The 23,484-nt window shown below is 35.2% G+C and overlaps 1 protein-coding gene across 1 annotated transcript in view; it reads right to left on the reverse strand.

Moving 5' to 3' along the window:
- LOC135081388 (apoptosis-stimulating of p53 protein 1) overlaps positions 1-19,173 on the reverse strand; it is a 59,462-nt gene extending 40,289 nt beyond the window's left edge. The window contains exons 1-3 of the mRNA XM_063976108.1: positions 19,094-19,173; positions 18,782-18,807; positions 7,458-7,513 (exon numbers count right to left, since the gene is read on the reverse strand). The gene's annotated coding sequence lies outside the window, so the exon portion shown is untranslated. The remainder of the gene's footprint in view (positions 1-7,457; positions 7,514-18,781; positions 18,808-19,093) is intronic.
- Between the last annotated feature and the right edge of the window lie 4,311 nt (positions 19,174-23,484).

The raw sequence follows: 23,484 nt of genomic DNA on the forward strand, positions 1-23,484 counted from the left end.
ACTAACTAGCCAATTCAATTACTGTAGTTCACTATTTGTTGATCTCTAGTTAATTGAAAATTACCTAATTGCGCTTTCATGGTTAAAATGAATCGTTTAGACAAGTAATAGTGCCTTTGGATATTGCTGACGTCAATAGTCCAATAGTTTTGCAATAGGCAGCAAATTGTGTATTTGGTTAAAAATGGAACTTATTACAACAATATTAAGATGCTACAGCATTTAGCTTAATCTGCTGCCTTCGTACATTGTAATCACATTTCTTACTAGATTATGTCAAACGGGATAATTCTCACCTCTCGTTCTCACCGCTGCAACTCCTGTGTAGTCAAGATCTACAGCTTGACCGCCAATAAAAACCCAAAGTGAGGCTCAAGTTTGTCACGGGGAAAAGTTAAACTAAGTATCATTGGACCCGCAACGAAATTAATCACAAGAACATAGGAGGAGTTTGAACTAGATAGTGACAGTAAAACTGTTATCTACCGCATTTGGGCTCAGTTGCACCACCTAACTTTGACCGGAACTATAACGTTAACCGGTGTTTTTGTATGGAGTTTTACAGATTTTTGACGTTTGTCAAAGTTAAAGTAAGTTGGTGCAACCCAGAATTAGTCATACAAAATTCGTCACATTCTTTCCGATTCTCTATTAAGTGCTTAAATTCCTTTACCTCATGTTAAAAAGTATAACAAGTCCCTTTCATCTGCCAACCTGACCTTTGTGAGCCAGTTTCTTCCCATTCGAGGTCATATTTTGATCAGCAGATGTCCCTTTAATTAAAGTTTTATCGTAGGGATAAGGAAATCGATAGACCGTTATATTTATCACCATTTTGTATAAACAACAAAGTACGTTTTGTTTTTAATGAAGATAGTAATAATTAATATAGGTAAATTATTACTTTTATAATATGGGTCAATTCTTTAATGGAAGACCTATCATAGCGTCAGCATTGTTGTTGACATTTTGATATCTGTCATATTAAGAGGAATTTTAAGACGAATTTGACATGCCAAAGTTGAAAAATAGAATAAATGTAGAGAAATACATTTATACGTATTAAAACTTAGTTGACATTAAGTTTTAAGATTTTCCTATTAAAAGATATAAAAAAGCCAAAAGCAAGTTTCCACAATATACAGTTAACACGTTCACAGTCCGCGCGACTAATCGTCGATTAACAAGATAAGCATCGGTTTAACTAACCAGGATTTAACTGACGAACTTAACGGGCGTAATTACACTGTTATCGTAATATAATTAAGTTACAGGATGGTGGTACAGTCTACGGCATAATTATCTGTGCTACTTTTCACGCTTCGAGATTGCAAGGATAGACTACATCACATCAAGTAGTAGATCTAATTTAGTTAAAATAGGTACTATTTTGCAATCCTTATAGAATATACAGCTTACTATAAGACCTTTAAATACATATTTTGATTACACTGTCAAATATTTATCTAAGCCTAAAAATCTTCACCAAATCATGAAAATTTACCTTAATACAATGTATCATTCCCATGATCTTTTTTTACCTTTCGATGATTTAATTTTATACACTCGTCTTCAAAATAATCATAGTGTTTTCTGACTAAGAGCAGGCCTGGCTCACTCCGCGCGGTACATCCGATAATTACCTACAGCGAAGCGCCCCGCCGGCGGGTATTATATCAGTCGAGTGTTACTCGCGCGCCCGTCAGGACGCTGGCGTGCGTTGTAGTACCTAATTCTATGATCGAAGTATTATTACGAAATGGACATAAAGAGAAAGAAATATTATTGTGCGGCGTTCGGGTGTTTAAATTCGAAAAGAAATCTACCGGATTTATCTCTTTTTTCGCTTCCCAAAGATGCTGAAAGGTATGTTTGCCATGTAGGTAATCAATTATTCTTAGGATAGTATAGGAACCTAACCTACCATGACTACTGCTCAGAATGCGTTCGTTCGTTTCAGCAAATTAATGACGTCCACTGCTGGACAAAGGCCTCTCCCAAGGTTTTCCATAATGAATGCGTACTTACCTACATACGTACCTCATTACAAATAAGTATATTAATTATTTTTTTACTAGACACTACTAGACAGCAACCCTAACAGCGTAAGAAGAGTTCAGAGGCACGCGATAGAAAGAGACAAAACTTGTAGGTGAATAAAATTGTAGGTACGTAGTGCTGTGCGAGCTGAATTCCACTGTATCGCGTCGTAGCAAGACTCGCATTTATTTAAATCGTCTTGCGGAGTAATCCTTCTGTACTATTACTTATTCTGTGCTAAGAGTCAATAAAAGTAATGTATGTATTAAAAAAAGCTTAACATCTCTTTTTTATGAAACTGAAACGTAGTGAACGTTATTCACCGTCTACCGAATAGGTACAGATTTCGTTGTGATAGAATGACCAAACGTTTCATAAATGTTGTTTTAGTAACGTTGGACGCCACGCGGCTCATCGGTGGGCCTCGAAAAATAAAATGTCTATTGTGTCTAGTGTCTCGGCAGTCAACGACTTAAATACGACTAATTAAAAAAAACATTTAAAATAATGTACTATGTAGCTTGAGCTTCTTTGTTTCTAATTTCTTCTAACTTTCAGATGAGCTACTACTCGTAGAATACTAACTAGAAATTAACTACTAGAAAATAGAGCAGTAATTTATGTGGCTGATTAATCTACGACGAGGAAGAGAGTGTATCCTGTCATTAAATCTAATGTGGACTATCGATATTAATTAGCACTTATTCCATAGATTGTTTATAGCGGACGCATGGCGTGGTGGTTACCGAACGTCACTTACGGTTGCCAATTCGATTACCGCTGGGGTCATGTTGGGTTTGGGACCTTTTTGTCACTTTGTTTTATTTTATTGCTTATTTAAATATTGTTTGTGCCAAAAACGATGTTTAACCGACTTCAAAAAAGGAGGAGGTTATATTCTATTAAATTCTAATTATAACTAGAGTCATGGACTTTACACAAAACTTACATAACCCACTGAGTTCTTAAATTATCAATAATTAATTAAAAACAAGTGACAACTAGATAGTAGTTGCTTGTTAAAAAAATTACAGGTTTAGGCTGGATTGCACCATTTTACTTTCAACTTTAACAAACGTCAAAAATCTGTCAAACTCCATACAAAAAACACCATTTATCGTTAAGTTACGGTTAAAGTTAGGCTTAGATCACTCAGCCTTAGACAATACTGTTACAACAAATTGCGTTAATTCTTTGCGCACTTTTGCTAAAAACCGCATTTTATATCCCCTTTGCACTATTTTTTTAAATACAACACCAATATAATTCATGCCCTTATTAAAATACTCCAATAATAATGTAAGATTAAAGATAAATTTAATTGGTATTGCTTGTTTGACGAATTTTACGAGTGAAGTTATTAAATTTTTACTGCGCTTATTTTATGAAGGTGAACATAATAAAATCAATATACCGTATCTCTTCCACATTGTTGCATGGAATGTTGTAAAATCACATTTTAATGGGCAAATCTAGAACTACAGTGTACAAATCGACACAATATTCTTTACGAAATAAATTCAAATTTGTTTAAGATTAATTAATGATGAATATCAACGCGTTACGTCTCGTGAAAAAAATATCGTTTCAAGAATAAAAAGAATATTTAGGGTCATTCGATTATGGTCGATATTTGAAGAATTGTTTAAAATGAGTTCAAATTATTATCATTACAGCCCACTACAGTCCACTGCTGGATGAATGTACGAAAAAGAAAACAGAATACCAGCATCATGTTCTTTACGGAATATGATACAAGCTGAGTAGGAGCCATTTTGGTTCAACAATTTATTTATAATTATCATCCAAATTGTGTAAAATTACTATGTTTGAACCAAATAAAAAAAAAATTTCTTTCTTCGTCCAGCGACTACTAACCGTCTTCCTGAGGGATCATTACACTTCAGTAAAACTATCTGTCAAACTCTACATTTACGCCATCTCTCACTAAAGATGCCAGATAGGAAGCATTCTTACATAGACCTGTCTCGGAATTAAGCACTAATTAGAGACTATCATGGCCTTTAATTAGCATTAAATTGCATCGATTATGCACTTAATTACGAGCTTCATTCATGCGAGCATCCCGTAGAATTGTAGATTCTTACTGCAAATACTTTCTGGACATTAACGGTGGCTGACATTGGTTCTGCTAAGTGGATTAATGAGCACTAGATCTGTACCTGACTTTGCTTGCATGGCTTTGCGTCTTCATTCTATTACACTCGCTCTTCTCTTTTTCTTTGTCCTAGCCGTTTAATTATTTTTTCAAGCCTCGATAGCTGAACGGTGAAGGTGTCGGCTGGCCGAGTCGTGATCCGAGGAACGCGAGTTCGAAACTCGCCACTCGATTATTGTGGTGAGCACACTCGTAGCACAAGCATTTAGCTTATCACGAGGGGTTAACGGGTTAGTAATTTGTATTTACACAATTTGCTAATATTCTTTAAAAAAATTGGGATCAGCGGCGTTCTGCGACGCCAGGGCAGCTGTCTTTCATTCTATTACATTCTACCTAAGAGTAAATTCCTCCATCACCATCATCAGATCCTGATGTTCGCATTTTTTTCCCTAGTCACCTCTTAAAGCACCTACGGAAGAGTGGGAGTGGTCCTAATTTTTTCATACGGAAAATTTTGTTTTAAAGTTAGTTACTTCAGTCTTAGGTACCTACAAAGAATCGCATCCCTATTTTAAATTATCATATTTAATTAAAAGAATTTCCGGAAATTTCATACGTGACTTCATTTTAATGTCTTTGAATAAGGCTGAAACAAATTAAGATAAAACTACACTGGACGGGTATTTACTCTTAATAACTACAGTTAAAAGCAATTATAGTTAAAAGTATAGCAAACAGAGTCACAGATTATAGAGCGTCGTGTGTGGCAGGTGGTTTTAACTTGTTCTATAAATGATTTTAATTATAGTTTGTATTTTTACGACATTGTAGCTTTATACTTTGTTTTTTTTTTACTGGTACATACTATTTTACTTTTATTTGTTTGTAAAAATTAATACAGTCAGCGTCAAATAGTTCGTGACACCTAAAGGGACCAAAAAGTTGATAACACAACCTAAACCTAACCAATTCTAATTTTATTGTAACTTTTTGGCTACTTTAAGGCTTAGTTACACCACCTAACTGTGACCGTAAGGCCCTTTTCACACGTCCCGGTTACCGGCTAACCGGCGCCGGGTATCCGGTGGTGAAGTGTATGGGCATGGTGCGTAGCTTTCACATGTTCCGGCGTAATTAATCCGGCATGCCCATACACTTCACCACCGGGTACCCGGCGCTGGTTAGCCGGCAACCGGAACATGTGAAAAGGGCCTAACTATAACGATAACCGTTGTAATTTGTATGGAGTTTGACACATTTTTGACGTTTATTAAAACCAAAGTAAGATGGTGCAACCCAGCCTAAGTGTCACGTGCGAGATATTTGACGCTGACTGTATAGGGTTTTTTCCAACATAGTTCATAGCATGTTGTGTATAGTTTTTAAAATTTGTAAGTAGCGTGAATCACAGACTTCCGATAGTAACACTTTTTTTTACAAGACAAGTCTTGAAATGATAAAAACGTGTTAAAAGAGATAAAATCACCAACCAATGGACGGACAAAAACAACAACGAATAAAATATATTTATTCATATACTTACGGCCTAACCATCAGCCCATGACTCTCGCACGATCCCTTATCTACTTCATTCTTTCGTGATGCAATCAAAAAACAATATTATCAATGCGAAAGTAACTCTGTCCATCTGTCTATTACGTTTTTTTTTGTATAAAGATAGTTTTAGTCCCGAGAAAGGACATAGGATAGTTTTTATCCCGGTTTTTGACGGACGCGCGCGATAAATTCTGTGACACACCAAATTTGTAGGCAAAGCCGCGGGTAAAAGCTAGTTCTAAAATAAATTCAAAATGGTATTGTACCAGCAGTTTTCCTTTCAATTAAAACTGAACCCCATAACCTACATAGAGTCGGTTTAGACCGCTAGAGCCGCTGAGTCGTGACGCTCGATGGACCATAGAGTCATGTACAGCGTGTCCTATTATGGTGGTATTGCTCATTCATGGTGTTACGTCAGAATTAAAAGATGTAGGCTGGGTTACACCATCTTACTTTAACTTTAAGAAACATCAAAAACCTCCACTGTCAAACTCCACACAAAAAACACCGATTATCGTTATAGTTAAGCTTAAAGTTAGGTGCTGCAACTCAGTCTTAAATGATCAGGCATGTTAGATGACGTTTTGATTTGTTTCGCTTATTTTCATGACGTTATTAGTTTACAAAAAGTAATGGACTCATAGATGTTTAGCAGACCTTAGTTTATAGAAGAATATTAACAATTTTGTGATAGTGTTTTTGTCTAAATCGTATACAAACGTCATTAAAACGGTAGGAGTATTGACTTTTTTTTTAATGACAATTGTTGTCGATATTTTTGTAGAAAAAGAAGAAGCTTATGTAGATGTTAAGCCATTATTGTTTCCAAATTATTGTGTTGAGAGAATCCTGTGAAAAAATAATAAGTAACGCGAAGATCAAACTTCTTTTTTTGTTCCATTATCTGTCATCAAACTAACCATAAGATGTCATATTAATTATTCATTCTATATCCAATTAAGTAGAACAACCTGTATCTAGCACTCGAGTGTGCCACTAGGCCAGTTTTTGTCAAGCACTGACCATACACAACGTGATATAAATAAACATTTATTTTTGTATGACTTGTGGCTTGGATGGATTAGTATGATGTGGTTTATGTAACATCTAGTGAAGTAAAATATTATAAGCGTGGTCAGAGATTTAAGGAAGAAACACACTTATCAACCCGGAAACGGATCGTAACCGTATCAACTCGATTCAAAGACTTCTAAAAAATTGCTTGCCACACCCGGAAATCGAACTAACTAACGACGAACTATCGACCGTTAGGATTAAGTATAAGGATGAAATCTCTCTAACAAACTTGATAAATTAAATTAAAGGAAAACCATGAAATCTTAAATTATTTTATTTATTTACAAAAAATGGGGTATGTATGTGTATGGTAGTGAATTTTCGAAAATTTTCGGAAAAGTTTTGAATGCAGTTATTTTTATTTTCGAAGATAAAAGAATGTTTCCTTTGAGTAAAATTTTCTATCTACAGTATTTTGAGTACTTTTCCTCCAGGTGGCATTACAAAATTCCACCCTGTATCTGGTTAATTTCGTTGCAGGTGTAATGACAGTTTAGTTTCCCTTGGGACAAACTTACTAGATCCTGGCTACACAGGAGTTGCAGCGGTGGGAACGAGAGCTGGAAACAGTTCCGTAGCAGCATCAGGTAACCTACGTTTCTTTGTTTTGGAACTACCCGCGACTCTAGAAACTATGTATATAAATTAATAGACTTACCATACAGCCACGGTAGTGTTACGGGACCATTTTCGATTACTCTTCCCAGAGGTTATCTGTGAACAAGAAGTTCCATTAGAGAAAAGAAAAAGTTTTTATGACACGTTTTGATACTGTCTATTTTCCAAATTGATGTTTTTAATTAAAAAAAAAACATGCAGTCGAATTGAGAACCTCTGCCTTTTTTTTGAAGTCGATTAAACATATTACTGTAGGTATGTATTTTTTAACATACATGCATCCAGAATTCCTTGTAGGTTATTAGGTATGAATGAATGGGTATTACTTATTAGATTCAAATGTGAGTCAGTTACAATAATTTATCACAAACTAAATCACAGAAAACGTTCTAATAACAGTTTCAAATATGGTAGTGAATTGTAATAAATCGTTTGGCGGTTGAATTTTGCGGCACTTGTATAAATTAGAATGATATAATTTAACCACTGTATTGTGACTGAATCTATGTTATACTCGTAAGTAGTTCTGAATACAATTGCCATATTTAAGTAAGAGAAGTCAAGTGTAGATTTGTCGCAAAATCCTTCGGTATTGCAACTAAAAAGGATAGTAAAGGTTGTCATCGTCATCATTTTGGTCTCTACTGCAGGAGCATGACCTCTATAATTTACCAGAGGCTCTCCTCACGCTGGCCAAACGGTTTGGGGACGTTCGCTGTCCCTTAGTCGCCTTATGACATCCATGGGAAGAATGGGAAAGGTAATTTTCTACTTTGTTCAATACGTCAATAGAAGCTGTATTACACAGCAATTAATCTGGTTTCACCTTAGTAATTCTTTCAGTTACACGTAAATATTTTCAAACAAAATTAGTAAATAACTTAAAAGTTTTAATTGCGTTACATGTTTGTCATAAACCATCACTCAAGCCGCTCATTAACGCTAGGGCAGCCTACGACCTAATTGTCGCTATTTACTTTAATTACGTCTACGTATGGTCAGCAGATTTAGTAATTACTTTTTGTGATCATAAAAGTATATTTTTAACACACTTTGCCCCTCACAACTTTCATCATCATCATCATCATTTCAGCCATAGGACGTCCACTGCTGAACATACTTAGGCCTCCCTCAATGCTTTCCACGTTGATCGATTGGTAGCGGCCTGCGTCCAGCGCTTCCCTGCTACCTTTACGATGTCGTCGGTCCGTCGGACCGTCCGGACGTCCCACGTCTTCACAACTTTACATGCATGTTATAAAGAAGCAATAATCGATCCTTTATTCCAAATCATTGCTGTAAAAATAACCAAATAAGACTGAATAGTATCTAGTTATTCACTAGACAAGTCCTAGCTCCCTAAAATCCCTTACGAAGTATTTTTTTTAACAATCATACTGATTTTATCGAGCTATATGACCTTGGTAGAGCTTATAAAGTCCATAGCATATTCAATTATCTAAATTTTTGTTCTACAACTGAACTTTTACAACTAAATACTGTTGGGTAGTTAGACAAACCTTCAAGCACTGTCTGAGGGCCTATTTTTCTTCGGAGGATCAATATTTACGGCTCTATCTAACCTTGTCGCTCATACTAGTATCTTGCTTATAGTGAGAGAGAGATGGATAAATTAGATTTTTTTTAAAGAGGAGGCAAACGACTTCAGATAAGAAGACTCAAACATTTTCTCCTTAAATCAAACCGTCATACTTCAAAGGCTTCAAAAGTTTAAACAATCAACAGAAAGTAATTACACTCTCTCGTTTTCTACAAATTAAATTATGCAATCTTTTTTGCCGTCGGTACACCATAGAAGCCTTGGTGAAATGCCGCAAACGACTCGGTGCCGATTTTTTGTCGACTAATTAATAGTTATTATGACAGATCGGCGATCACTTATCGACCTAGAATCGATTACAACACGGCACGGGTTTAAATTTTTAATCGATGTTTTCACAAACCGAAGGGAATCTGATTAAGAAACCAATCGATGATAACCCTCGTCAGAAAAGCATGAAAATTAAAGGTTTAGTTGTGTTGGCTGAAAATTACGATGGTTATGATTTTCCTAGTTATAAAGTAATTATAATTTTTATGATCGGAAAATTGCCTATTATTCTTCTATGGTATTGAATAAAATCACTGGCGTCAAATCATCTAAACACAATAAATTGGTCCCATCTAGAAACCGTATTATTGGGTCAGGTCAGTGGAAATTAAACTCCGTATAACTTTTCAGCACTTTCACAATATATTTCACACAACACTTTTACAATATTAATATTTCGTCCTTAACTGTTACTCCGCTCAGCGCTCGATCAAGACTGACTCTCGCTCTGCTATCGAATGCCCCGCTCAATCACCCCCACCACAAGTCGGTGTGCTGTGATTGGTCGACGCTTCCGATTGGCTGACGTCTCTGATTGGCTTTTGTAATTGTAGTCAAATTAACAACTCGTAACAGAAATTAATTGAAAACTAAAGAAAGTGTATAATTATAATAAAATATTTCTAAAAATAGTTTTATATTTTACCATAATAATCGACAATAAATATTAATAAAATTACCGGTAGTTATTAAAATCATATTTGTTGCAATCCTAGTTAATTGAACCAACATAAACGGAAATTAAATAAAATACATTAAATAAAATAGGTTAATTATTACTTCATTGTTACAATCAATTTAAAAATTACTAAAATAACAATAGTTATTGTATAAATATAAATATGACGCTAACAGCTCGGCCATCCTATTTAAAGCGAGTCCCATCGCTTATTATTTCATTTAAACAAAAAATATAACATGCAATATAACATAATTGACATTTCATGGAAAAAAAAACATCCTAATAGACTTAAAATAAATATTAGAACTAATTCAAATTTGTTTCATCTACAAAACTAATCATAAAGAGTTGGTGTAAATTATAATTATTTCATTTAGATATATTAAAAGCTATAATAAAAGATATAATAAAGTGGATATAAAGTCACCGACATCATACTATTTATTATTACAACAGACAATCAACATGTTACAAGTGTTTCTGAGAGAGGACATTACCCAATTTAAATTTACTATTTACTTATCTTTTGCAACGTCATTTTCAGATGATTCAGACTCAAAATTTTTAGTGAAATTCATCCAAATCTACCCACTTTTTCGAGTAAAAGGTGTGTCCTTAATAACAAACCTGTCAGTATCGAGGACTATGCGGTAGGGATCTTGATACTTTACTACAGGTTTCCATCTTTTTATTTACCATCGTGAGGTACTGTGTGGCCAGTGCTTAAAAATTAATGGCATACTTTACCTTCTGTTCCACTTTTACAATTCTGAAGGGCTCTTCGGTATCGTTTTATGTTAGTAATGTTAATACCAACCTGTATGTTTGTAGGTGCTCGTCCTATCATTTGTCGTCGCCGCCATGGATGGATGTGGATAATGCATCTAAAATAGTGCGATAATCTAAAATATTTAACCTGCCCACTAGTCCTGGGTCTTTTGAATATGCTTTATATCGTAGGACACGACAAAGTCTTGAAATACTTTATAATACATATCGGTTTCTGTGAGACATCTATAATATTTTTATAATTGTACGATAATATTCCTGACCTCTCAAACCACGTAACGTGACCTTTACATCAATTTTAAAATCTAGCAATTCGCAATCAGCAGAAACTTGGATTGCGCGCATTGTATACATACATGAGAACGTCAAGAGTCAAACTTAATATCGTTAGGGAATTATAAGGATGTCTAGTTTTTCAGTTCATCATGTCAAGTTCATCGCCATTAATAAAAGAAGAAGAAGGAAGAAGACCTTACAAGACAGGACGCGCCAGAACGTCTTCCACTAAGTACGAGATGATATTATCTGATATATATTGATCTTCTAGGTACCGTGGCAACTACTACTCCAAGCGTAATGACCATATTAGCTCCTACACCACTGAGGATTGGCAAGGTTGCGTCATCATTTCGATAAACCATTTTTAGGTTCAGAGAATTGGAATCTGAATTAAAGAGCATTTACTCCCTAGATCGATGCGACAAGAAATTATAGACCCATTTACTTTTAAATCCATTACATGCCGTTACACACATTTTTTTGATACCAGTAACCTCTGTCATTACTTAAGATACAAGTTTCTGCTTTGAATTATTTTCGGACTCATTAGAAACTGACTTTCCTATGTTTTTATAACAGTTGGAAGTAAGATGACCAACCCGATCACATGTCATGCATTTAGAAGGAGCTTTATCGCACTTATAACTACGGTGACCCACCTCATTACAGTTGTGACATTTCACGGAAGATGCCGTCTTTTCACACTTGAAACTTGGATGCCCGATCTCGTTGCAGTTGAAGCACCTAATCATGGGGTTGGTGTTACCTGATTTCGAAGAATCTGCGCAATCCACGTTGTTTTCAGAACGTCTCCTCATCGTATCTTGGTTGTCTCTGCTCTGCCCTATTTTAACTGTTTTGAAATATTTAAGCACCTGTTCTGGCTCTCGAAATTGAGCTGCCTGGGCACCAACTTTTACTGCCCGATCCTCTATACTGTACAAAAGACAATCTACTGCTTGTTTGCCGGTGATTTTACATCTATTTATCAAATTAATTTTTGCATAATAGTAATGCTCTAAAGAATCACCATATTTAGCCTTCTTAGATAACATTTCGGTTAAGAGTTCGGCATAATCTTCTCTACATGGAAAGGATTCAATTAGTTTCCTTTTCCATTCTGACCACGTATGTAATATCGAAGTTAGACCCTGATACCATGTTCTAGCAACGCCGCTTAATTTTGGTAGGGAATAGTGGATAATCTCCCTTTCTTCCCATCCATAAACCTCGGCACATTCCTCTACTTTAGTGATCCATGTCGAGACAGTTTGATCTCTAGATAAAGGGTCGAACTCCGGTATCACACTCGAATTAAAAGTAATTTTCGGCTTATCCGAACTCTTAACTTTTTCTAAAATAGACAGAAATTTATCTACTAACTTGGTATCCCGTTCCTCTTCTCTGTTCTCCAATGGTCTTTTTCTTTTCGGAGATGGCGACTGATTTCTTGATTCTGAAGATGAATAAATGACCCGTGCCCTTTTCCTTGAGTCACCAGTTCCGCGCCTCTTCCTAGAGCTTCTTTTCTCCCTTGGTGGCGGAGAGAGTGGCTCTCCTTCAGTTTCCGACGAAGTAGTATAGCGCCGTCTCCGCAATACTGGTCGTGAAGATCGGTTTGTTCTCCCCTTACAAGTAGCATGTCGTACGCCTTCTTGCCTTGAAGGTAGTATAACACTTCCTTCTTCATCAGATGTATTCCCTTCCTTATCCCTTTCCTCAGGTACCCCTTTGTACCTCATCCTCAACCCTCCACCTAGGGCTGTTCTCCTTTTAGACCCTCCGCCTAGGGCATCCCTTCTTTCAGACCCTCCACCTAGGGCATCCCTTTCAAACCCTCCACCTAGGGCATCCCTCCTTTCAAACCCTCCACCTAGGGCATCATCGCTATCCTCCATCATTTTTCAATTATCTGAAACTTACAGAGACCAGCTTAATATATGTCACATCAGTACCATCTCAATTTTATACTTTAAAGTAGATACCAATGCCTAATAGGAACATCTATGCGTATTATAAATTGAATTACATTTAAACCACATAGTAATTAGAGCAATGTAACCTTCATAAAATTAGCAAATGCCAGGATAAATTTAATCACCTAGCGGCGTAATAAGTCAACAAACACTTAACATTAACTTTATTATAAAACCAATAAATGTTATAATATTACAATAGCATTGCATCTTTTAAAGCTATTTACATTATTATTTAACTGTAATAAAACCGAGTTAAAAATATTAAAAATGTAAAACGTGGCACAAAAAAAATCTATAATTCAGTTAATTAAATTATATTTCCCAGTTGCAAGACAAATATTTTGTTTTTTTTTACTTCTCTATCACTTCACAATTTATCAGAGGAATTAAAAAAAAAGTTTGCCCATAAATAGCTTAAAAATAAGTGAAAAATCTTTTCATATTTGTTGATCAAGTCAAATAATAAAAGAACAAGAAGGGAGTGAAAGAAGAAAAAAAAATACTCGTACATTAGGTTAACCATTACAAATTTACTAACGTACTTACGTTTGTTTTCTGGCTCGTGGGCGTAAGAAAATGCAAAATTTTCTTGGTAATCCCACTTCTGACCTATTGGGTCAGGTCAGTGGAAATTAAACTCCGTATAACTTTTCAGCACTTTCACAATATATTTCACACAACACTTTTACAATATTAATATTTCGTCCTTAACTGTTACTCCGCTCAGCGCTCGATCAAGACTGACTCTCGCTCTGCTATCGAATGCCCCGCTCAATCACCCCCACCACAAGTCGGTGTGCTGTGATTGGTCGACGCTTCCGATTGGCTGACGTCTCTGATTGGCTTTTGTAATTGTAGTCAAATTAACAACTCGTAACAGAAATTAATTGAAAACTAAAGAAAGTGTATAATTATAATAAAATATTTCTAAAAATAGTTTTATATTTTACCATAATAATCGACAATAAATATTAATAAAATTACCGGTAGTTATTAAAATCATATTTGTTGCAATCCTAGTTAATTGAACCAACATAAACGGAAATCAAATAAAATACATTAAATAAAATAGGTTAATTATTACTTCATTGTTACAATCAATTTAAAAATTACTAAAATAACAATAGTTATTGTATAAATATAAATATGACGCTAACAGTATACAGGACCTCTAAGACAGGGGAATCCGACTCCCACTGCTGAACCATGGATGCTTACATTTATCAACATTATTTCTAATTGATCACATAAGAATCAAACTACCTACGTTTGAATCCTTTTTTTTTAAAGATTTCAACTTCCTTCTCTTGAGGAAAATTGTTGCATTTGAGCAGTAGAATGAAACCTTTTTGTTTGATCCATACTTAAAACACCCTGTATGCCTACCAGTAAGTTACTGGTCTTGGTATATTGGAGCTTACGTTTCCACATCAATTATTTTGCAAACAATCTAAACTGTCTACTTAATATGCAAAGACTAAAGAATAACTACGACATATTTCTAAGTCATTACAATCTTGATAAAGATAATACTTGTGAACAGAAAGACGGCTCTTCAGTCCGTGCCAATAGAAACTGGCAGTTTAAACGGAGAGGTCCCTGGTTCAATTCCCAATGGGGACATTTTCTTCTCTGTTTGTGGTGGTGGACTTGTTCTAAGTTCCTCTAGTCTAGCTGCTACCATTTACGTGTTCATCAATGTCAGCAGTTGGAGCTAAGATAGCCAGTTCCTCTGTGGTTGAGGATTCCAGGTGAAGCTCGGCCTGATCATCTCTTTCCATCAAGTAAGATGCAGGCTAAGAGCTTCCTCGTGGTGAATACTCCTGTCTACTAAGGGTATCCAGTGATTTGAGTAAAGATTTTTGATCGCATAGTAAACGTTATACTTTTAAATCTTTAATTCACTCATTTTAATATTTTTAACAGTCATATTATAATAACAAAATTGCCAATTTATATTAGCGCGACCATAAACTATGTCATGGCCGCGAAATGATAGCCATTCTTAATTTATGTTATCTAATTGATCTGGCGAAAACATTTGTCTTATAATTAAAACAACGCGGTACAAAATGACAGATTTAGTTGCAAGTTACTAGTAGTTCTTGACCTGGGACTGTGTCACAAAAGTGACAATACGCTCTTAAAGCAGAATCGCTAAAACCAAGTGGCAGTGGGCGGGGCACATAGCTCGAAGAGCTGATGGCCGCTGGGGCAGGAAAGTTCTTGAGTGGCGACCACGAGCTGGAAGACGTAGCGTGGGCAGGCCTCCCACTAGGTGGACCGACGATCTGGTGAAGGTCGCGGGAGGTACCTGGATGCAAGCGGCGCAGGATCGGTCTTTGTGGAAATCCTTGGGGGAGGCCTTTGTCCAGCAGTGGACGTCTTTCGGCTGAAACCAACAAACGAACGAACGAACGCTCTTAGCATGATTGGTCTACTAAATTGTTGAAGTTGTGGGTCTACCGCTTTTAGTCAGTGCCTGAGATATGGGATCGGCACGCGAGGGGTGATTTTGACATATTATGACGTGACAGATCATACAAATCTAAACTCACTTCCCCAGGAAACTCCAGAGTTTCAATGAAAGTTTGGTAGTTACGAAGACTTCTTTAAAATTCTTATAACTATGTATAAAGTTAAAAAAGTGTGATGGCCTTATTTAGGAACTTTGTAGGAACATTGTTACTTCCGGGCTCGGCTACTTTCTGACGGTACTAAATCTTATTATGTTTAAGAATAAATTAAATGGGACGAATCCAGAATGAAAAATATATATTTTTTTGAATTCAGTGTTTCATCCCAGTAGGACGAACGTGTTGTGGGACGAATCACTGAACTAGCCCAGAAAGTATAGATTTTTTTTATATCTGCAGTTGACTGTTCAATTTATCTTTCTTTAAAATCCCAATTCTCAGCAGCAAATCTGACAACCCAAGAAGACAGAAGAAGAAATGAGAAAACACACAGAAGAAGAAGAAAAAGTCGTAGAATTAACGCAAAGATGTCAGATGTATTGGTAGAGTACCAATCATGGTTTCACTACGAAAGTGTTCACACTAGAGTGATATTAAGATGCAGCTCCTCCTAAACTGGCTGATTATCTCCAATCTACCAGATCTGGGTCAATTGTTACAAAACAAACCATAGGTGTTTGACAAGCAGTTGCTGGGTGGACACTGATTTATTGGTTGGACATAATAACTTTGCTTGCCGATAAGAGAGTGTAGGCAATTACAGTGCCTACCTGTTTAAACAGTGTTTATAATGTTTGACAGTGTTTTCATCATCATCATCATTAGCATGAGGTAGTTTAGTCTCCAAACGGGAGGAAGACCATCAAAACCAGAGGGAAATTGAGGATTTCGCATGCACTCTCCATGTTGACCAGATAGGTTGGGGAGGGATTTGAATGTATTTTACATTGCCTGCTTGTCTGCCTTCTGTTGCTAATGTTCGCAACAGTCGTTCCTTATAATGTGTTGTTTTAATTTCACAATGTTTTTGGTTATTTTTTTTATCAATTATTAAGATTTTTTCCGTATTCCATGATAAAATTCAATAAGACTTTTAGGTAAAAATGTCATTGTACTAAATATTTACTAATGATAGTACCTACCTAATTTGGAATTTGTCGTCGGTATTGTGAATGGAAAGAAAATATTTCTAAGGTAGACTTGCTTATAACTTACAACAATACATAAACTTGAACGCATTATTGTAACGCTAATCTAAAAACCAGAAATCACTTAATCTTTTTAAACTCAAAACACTAACGGTAAACTCAACTCGTGGACCAAATTACCACCATTTGGTGCAAAATAAAGGTCCAATTCATCGTTTGTTGTCAACCCGGTAGGCATGGCCACTAATAGTTTTTTAACTGTTCATTGTGTTTCTTCCAAAACCGTAATGACCGAGTAGGCGGACCCACAGCACGAAATCTGAGCGATCGTAAATTTTCACGACGTATGGCACGCGCCTACTACGTAATAAAATAATAAATTCCGAACGCTGACATGCTGTTAAAATTCTTTTACGGCCGAATTCTACAAATGTCGAGCTATAAATAAGTAAAATTAACAGTTAAACTGTAATTTGTCAAAAGAGCTCGCGTAGCAGAGTTGCATAACTTCAGATGTTAGTTTTTTTTGGTATGATAACTTTCTCTAGTATGTTCTGGTAGAAGCACTAAATCTATTTGTTTTGCTTAGTACAAAAATTATAAGTACCTCGGAAAAATAGGACAAAATATAAGTCATATAGAATTAAATAGATTGATAGAGACAATATAATCAGTTATAGAATTTATTCAAATTATCGATCTACCTACTGTTTGCACTAGCCAAATTAATTTACACAGTAATTATAGTAGAGATTACTGTTTTATTTTTTACTTGTTGTAACAGTTATTTCAATTTGGTTAATTATGTAAGTAATTGCTTATTAAGTCCCAATCTACGAAAACCTTCCGAAAAACTTTTCGAACGTTGGTTTTGTATTTCATTTCCAAAACGATGTTTATTAAATGAGTAAAGTAAATTAATCTTATTACTTAAGTGCCGAGATCGATGACAGGTGAATTCGAGAACGAACCGTTCACTTTATCGGATTACACAAAAACAACTACTAAAATTGCTGGTATGACGGCTAGACACAAATATTGTGATACTTAAAAATTGTCTAGGTTTTAATAAAGGTATTTGCATAGGAAACTTTGACTTGTGTAACGAAATAAAAGGCTTTTTACAGTGTTTACGAACGAAGGCGCAAGTTTTTTTAATTTTGAAGGGACATTTAAATAAAGTGGTGGCACTTAGAATAACGTAGGCGCAAGTCAATTAAAACTTATTACGTTATTTAACAAAGTATTTAAACGTTCATATACCTAGAATATAAAATGTATTGTCGTAGTGTTTCAAACATTTATTTATTCTCAAGAATATTACATCTTTTGATCTATTTCCACAGATAATTAGAAATTAGTTATCGAAAAATTTTCTAGCGTTAAGAGTCGCGTCTCAAACATCGTCGTGGGTTCGATTCCCACCTTAGGCAATTGGATTTTTCAAGTTATTTTAAAAAATAGGTCTTATAAAATACCCAAATATTCACAACTTATATCACTAGAATGCTTCTATAAATCTATGTGCAGGTTTGCAATAAAGGTCTACCTAGATGGAATTAATGAAAACCCATAAAATTATCTAACTGTCAAACTTAACTTTAGGTTCAAATGTTAATTAACTACGTAAATGATCAAAGGTGAAATCAAATGCTGTCATAATACCTAGTACCTACGTTTTGTTATTACGTAAAATCAACGACTTTGGTACTTACGTACAAATAATCTAAACATATTTTAAAGTATTACTAGAAGTCTGAGCATACTTTAAAGTATTAATTTCCGAAAAATATACGGAAAAAGGAACGTTTAATCATCACAATGGAATTAATTTCCTAAACGACTAACAGTGGTAGTGTTTAAAAACAAAACGTAATCCTACTAATGGACACGAGCGTGAGTGGTGTAATACGGAGAGGTGAGGCACAAAAAAATAGCGTGTGTGTTTGCTAAAGCATATTTATTCAACTCTGTACATAGAAATGTTAGTACACGTCCGTGGTATACTTTACACTTCACTGTGCTTGTGAGCTTTAATTATTTACAGCGTTCAAAACCAACAAAAATTCAAACAAAAAAGAAAAAGCGGGCTCCTCAAAATACTCTAGTTTTGTCTTACCGTCTTCCGACGCGCGGCCTCGAACTCTGCGAAAATCGATGGTACATTTTAAATCTATTTTCGGAAAATCGATACTGATTTTATCGATTACACAATTCAACAAACTTTAGATAGGTACCTACTTTAGATAATTATTATCTGGGTTATGTTATCACGGAAATAGGAATCTAGCACAAGTTTGAATTTACCCCAAAAGTTGATTAAAAATGAATAGGTACTCTATCTCCAATAATGGTCTCACTCAAAGTATTAACCCCTTAAAAGCCTAACGAGTCTATTGGAAAACCAAAATTGCGTAACCAGTCTACTTACATGGTGGTCTCAGAGACCAGGCACCCACAATCCTCGAATCCATACCGACGTGCTGGCTCACCCGTTGGTGGTACTCAAATGTGAAAACCTTTGGTGGCGTGGGTTTATTCTGGCGGTGGGGCCGTGCCACCACCACCGTGGTATAACCACCACGCATGCGTGGGGTTGGGTGGGGCCGTATTGATTATTTCGTACCCTTGTTTCTATGATGGACCGATAAGAAAAACCACCACCATTCGTGGGGCCGACAATTGACGTGGGGTGGTGATTTCAGTCTGGGGCGTTATTAATTATGTAGTGAGCGGGTGATTGATTGTCCAGTTCAACAATTCAAAGGTTCGAAATGTCTAGAACGGGGGGATGGTTATAAATAAATGGGAATATTTTCCATTTAGAACTTGTCTTGATTGTTGGTAGTTATTAAGAATTGTTCAGGAAGTCGAATTATTTAGTTTGGGACTTAACGTGGTAGCGAAAGGGTTAAGAGACTCAATAGGTTTTTGGTACAAGCTTTATGAAATAAAATGTTTCCTAAAATTTTAATTATAATTATTATTGATAGCTATACATAAATAAATAATGTGTTGTAATGTATGTTTTACTGGTTTTACATACAACTCTAATTTTATATTCATAATATGTCTAGTTCTACCAAAATCAATATATTTTTTTCTATGGAACACTATAGAAACCTTTAACTTACCTACCATATTAGTACTTTGTAATACCATTTAATTAATAACGATTTCCTTCTTCTTTCTTCAATTTTCTTCTGTAGTACTTTGTAATACCATTTAATTAATAACGATACAGAATTTATAAACCAAAATAGGTAAGCATTGAATTTAAGAACTTTTGCTAGTTTTATTCACATAGGGAATTAATTTCTTTAAAATAGTTACATAACATCCACTTAATAATTATCATAGTAATTAAAAACGTCGAGTGACAATAGAAACTCTGTTAATTATCTAATAATAGGCTAGTGAGTGCTAATTAGTATTTATTGTGTGTAAGATATAATTTATTTCCTTGTTAATTTGTAATAAAGAGTTGGGTGTTTAAAATGATGCATTTTATCTATCTTCAAGTTGTCTTTTCTTTTTGTTTAGAATATAGATTTTTATAACAGATCTGTAAAATATAATAAGTTGAAATACCTATTTTCGTGAAAACTCCCTGAAAGAATAAAGTAGAAAATACAATTAAAGAATTTTCTTCACTTTCCCTAATATATAGATACTGGCTTACACCGTATTAACAAACGATCCTTGCTTAAGAGAAGCAGTAAATCGAACGCACAGCGTTGAATAGAGCTCTGTGATTGGTTCATGTGTCACCCTGTGCGTCCACGCGCACAATGAGATCTCATAGTAATGTTTGTGAATAGTTACGGGCATTAGATCCCTTACGATAGTTAAGTTTTTTTGATTATGGTCCACAATCAATTGCCAGCGATAACGGTGAAAATAACACAGAAGTCTATCATGTTTTAAACCTATGAAAAATAATACCGATTGGGTACCGTTATACTATTCTAGCCAGTTGGACTTTTCAGATAGGTACTTACTGCATTCCAGTTATTTAAAAACATAAATTACTCCGCAATAATTAACTAAAAAGCCGACTTCATAATTTCCCTCAAATATAACTTTAAAAACTTAAATTGAAATGCAGTTGCATGACCGTGTCACGTACAAATTGCAGGGCAGCCATTACGTGATCTGCCCTATCTGCGGAGGGCATTATAATAATGTCATCACGCGTCAAAAAGCGCATTGCGGCATTTGCGGCATGACTATCGAGCTAGTGGTTCCTAGAACGCGATCGTATTGGCCGACTGAACATTAGGGTACGCTGTCACGATGCAGGTAGAGGGATTTGATTTAAAATTTTACGCAGGTGGTGAGTGCAGTTGTAATGAACTGAAATCCAAAATGAAACTAATTGGATGATTTTAAAAAGGTGTCTAAGAAGTTGTTTCCACATCAGTCAGAAAGTTTTGACAGTTCCAATTCCTTGCCAGACAGTTTTTTTAGGATAGCTGCCAAAGCCACGATGACCCAAATTTCATGATCTATCAACATTCTAAACTATATTGGGAGCATACGCTGACAAACTTTCAGCTTTTATAAAATGACGTAGGTCTGGCGTTCATCAGCTCTTAGTCTATACTAATAACCTAGTAGGTAATAAAATTTGGGTTAAAGTTTTCCATCTAATACTGACACCCAAGTCTAGAAGGCTTTGGCATCGGAAGTATGAATCTAAATTATACTATATCAAACAGAAATAGGTACATATTACTTTTTAGGAAATACTTTTTGAACATAACATTCAGCTATAGTCGCGGGCACAACCCGCAGACTACGCATGCGGCTAAAAAGTAACTCATTAAAGGACATACTTATGAGTACCAATTTAAACAGGCTTATCTGAAAATAGTGTCGGTTTAACAAAATGCTCGATTCGACGTAAATGTATCTACAAGTTTCCATATTCGCTGTACACCTGTCTCGTCAGCGCCGGTCTTTAATTACTCCGTATTTTAATAATTGACGATTAACTATCGCGGGCTTTATGGGAATTTCTGAAAGTATTTACCCGGCAGTTATCGGGTTAACTTTGAAACTATTCCAGTTATCGATCGATATATGCCCATACGATTTCACAGAGAATTGTGCGAGGCACAGTCAGCGTCAAATAGTTCATGACACCCAAAGTAGCCAATAAGTTCATAATAGGGTTTTGTTACAATTGAAATAAGGTTGTGTTATAATTTTTTTGGCCACTTTGTATGTCACGTACTAAGTATTTGACGCTGACTGTACGAGGTTTCCAATGTATTTTGTAAGTTCTTTTTACAATGTTTTTGTCAGAATTAAGTAAGTCAAAACCAATTTCGTAAAAAAATATGTCCTAAACTTCGTCTCAAAACGTCTTAATCCCACCTCGTAAAGTTTATTGTCAAATGTTATGATATTCTCGTACATTCTTGATACTTATATGTAGACTTCTTCTTCTGGTCGTGTCGACAACAAACCTAACAGTGTCGGCCCAAAACTCCGCTACAAGAGTGGGGATGCCAGTAACAATCATTAAATCTTCCTGCGTGCAGTTGTAGTAGAGAGAGTAGTAATTAAAAAAAACTTATTACAGTACATAGTACCTTCTTACTATTAGCTAATTTATTATTTAAAGGTAATACTGGGACGTGATAAGTGCTTCTTAAAAGTCTACTTGCATAAAATCAATGAGTTTTTAAAAATCATCTTTGTTTTTCAAAGAATGGACAAATTTGCTCTTAATATGCAGGGATAGGTACTAAGCTAGGCATAACATACTAAATCTTAGTACCTATCTATGAAAACATTCGAACTACCCAACAATTATCAAAATGTTTAAAGTCCAAAGCATACCAAGTTCTAAAACAAATACATTAACTTAAAATAACTTTTGTACACGCAAACTTTCCCAGAATAAGTTCATTTATTATTCTGCTTCTTTTATTATCGTCTGGAGTTTTAAATACCTATTGGAATTTTTTTTACATTTGAAATCGACTAAAGTCTGAGACCATAAAATGTGAGCCTAAGTAAATTCCTACTATCGTTCAAAAAAAGAACTTAAAGAACGAATTTTAATTTGATAGCAGCAATGAATATCAAAAACAATATGTTAATCTGTACAGTAGTGCTTAGTTATAAACTAGCTTACCGCCCGCGGCTTCGCTGCGTGGAATTGTGTCTGTCACAGAAAAACTTTATCGCGCGCGTCCCTGTTTCAAAAAGCGGGATAAAAACTATCTATGTCCTTTCCTGGGACTGAAACTATATCTATGCCAAATATTATCAAAATCGGTTCAGTGGTTTAGGCGTGAAAGCAAGACAGACAGACAGAGTTACTCGCATTTATTTATAATATTAGTATAGAAGTATAGATTATTAGTATAGATTGATCTTGAAACCAAACATCCACTGAAACACGGTCAGTTTTACTCAATTAAATCAAAGCTAAAAATGATTATTTATTTAATTGTATTTCTAACCGACTTCAATAAAAGGAGGAGGTTCTCAAACTATATTTAGTAAAAAAAAACATATTTTAGCTTAGTTATTAAGCAATCCGCCCCGAACCATTTTATTTAATCACTCTAGAACTGGACGCAGGCCGCTACCAATCGATTAACATGGAAGGAAAGCATTGGGGGAGGCCTATGGCTGAGATGATGATGATGATGACTCTAGAAATGAGTTTACTTTATAAGATCTAAGCTAACACACAGATGGACTGACTTTTTTACTAAGTAGAGAGTACGCATTAAGTACTAAAATCTTTTATCTGTTAGTAGTAACCGCTCGCCGTCAACATTTGCAATAATTAAAATTGTT

Source organism: Ostrinia nubilalis, chromosome 19 (assembly GCF_963855985.1).
Source record: "Ostrinia nubilalis chromosome 19, ilOstNubi1.1, whole genome shotgun sequence".
In the NCBI taxonomy this organism is placed as follows: domain Eukaryota; kingdom Metazoa; phylum Arthropoda; class Insecta; order Lepidoptera; family Crambidae; genus Ostrinia; species Ostrinia nubilalis.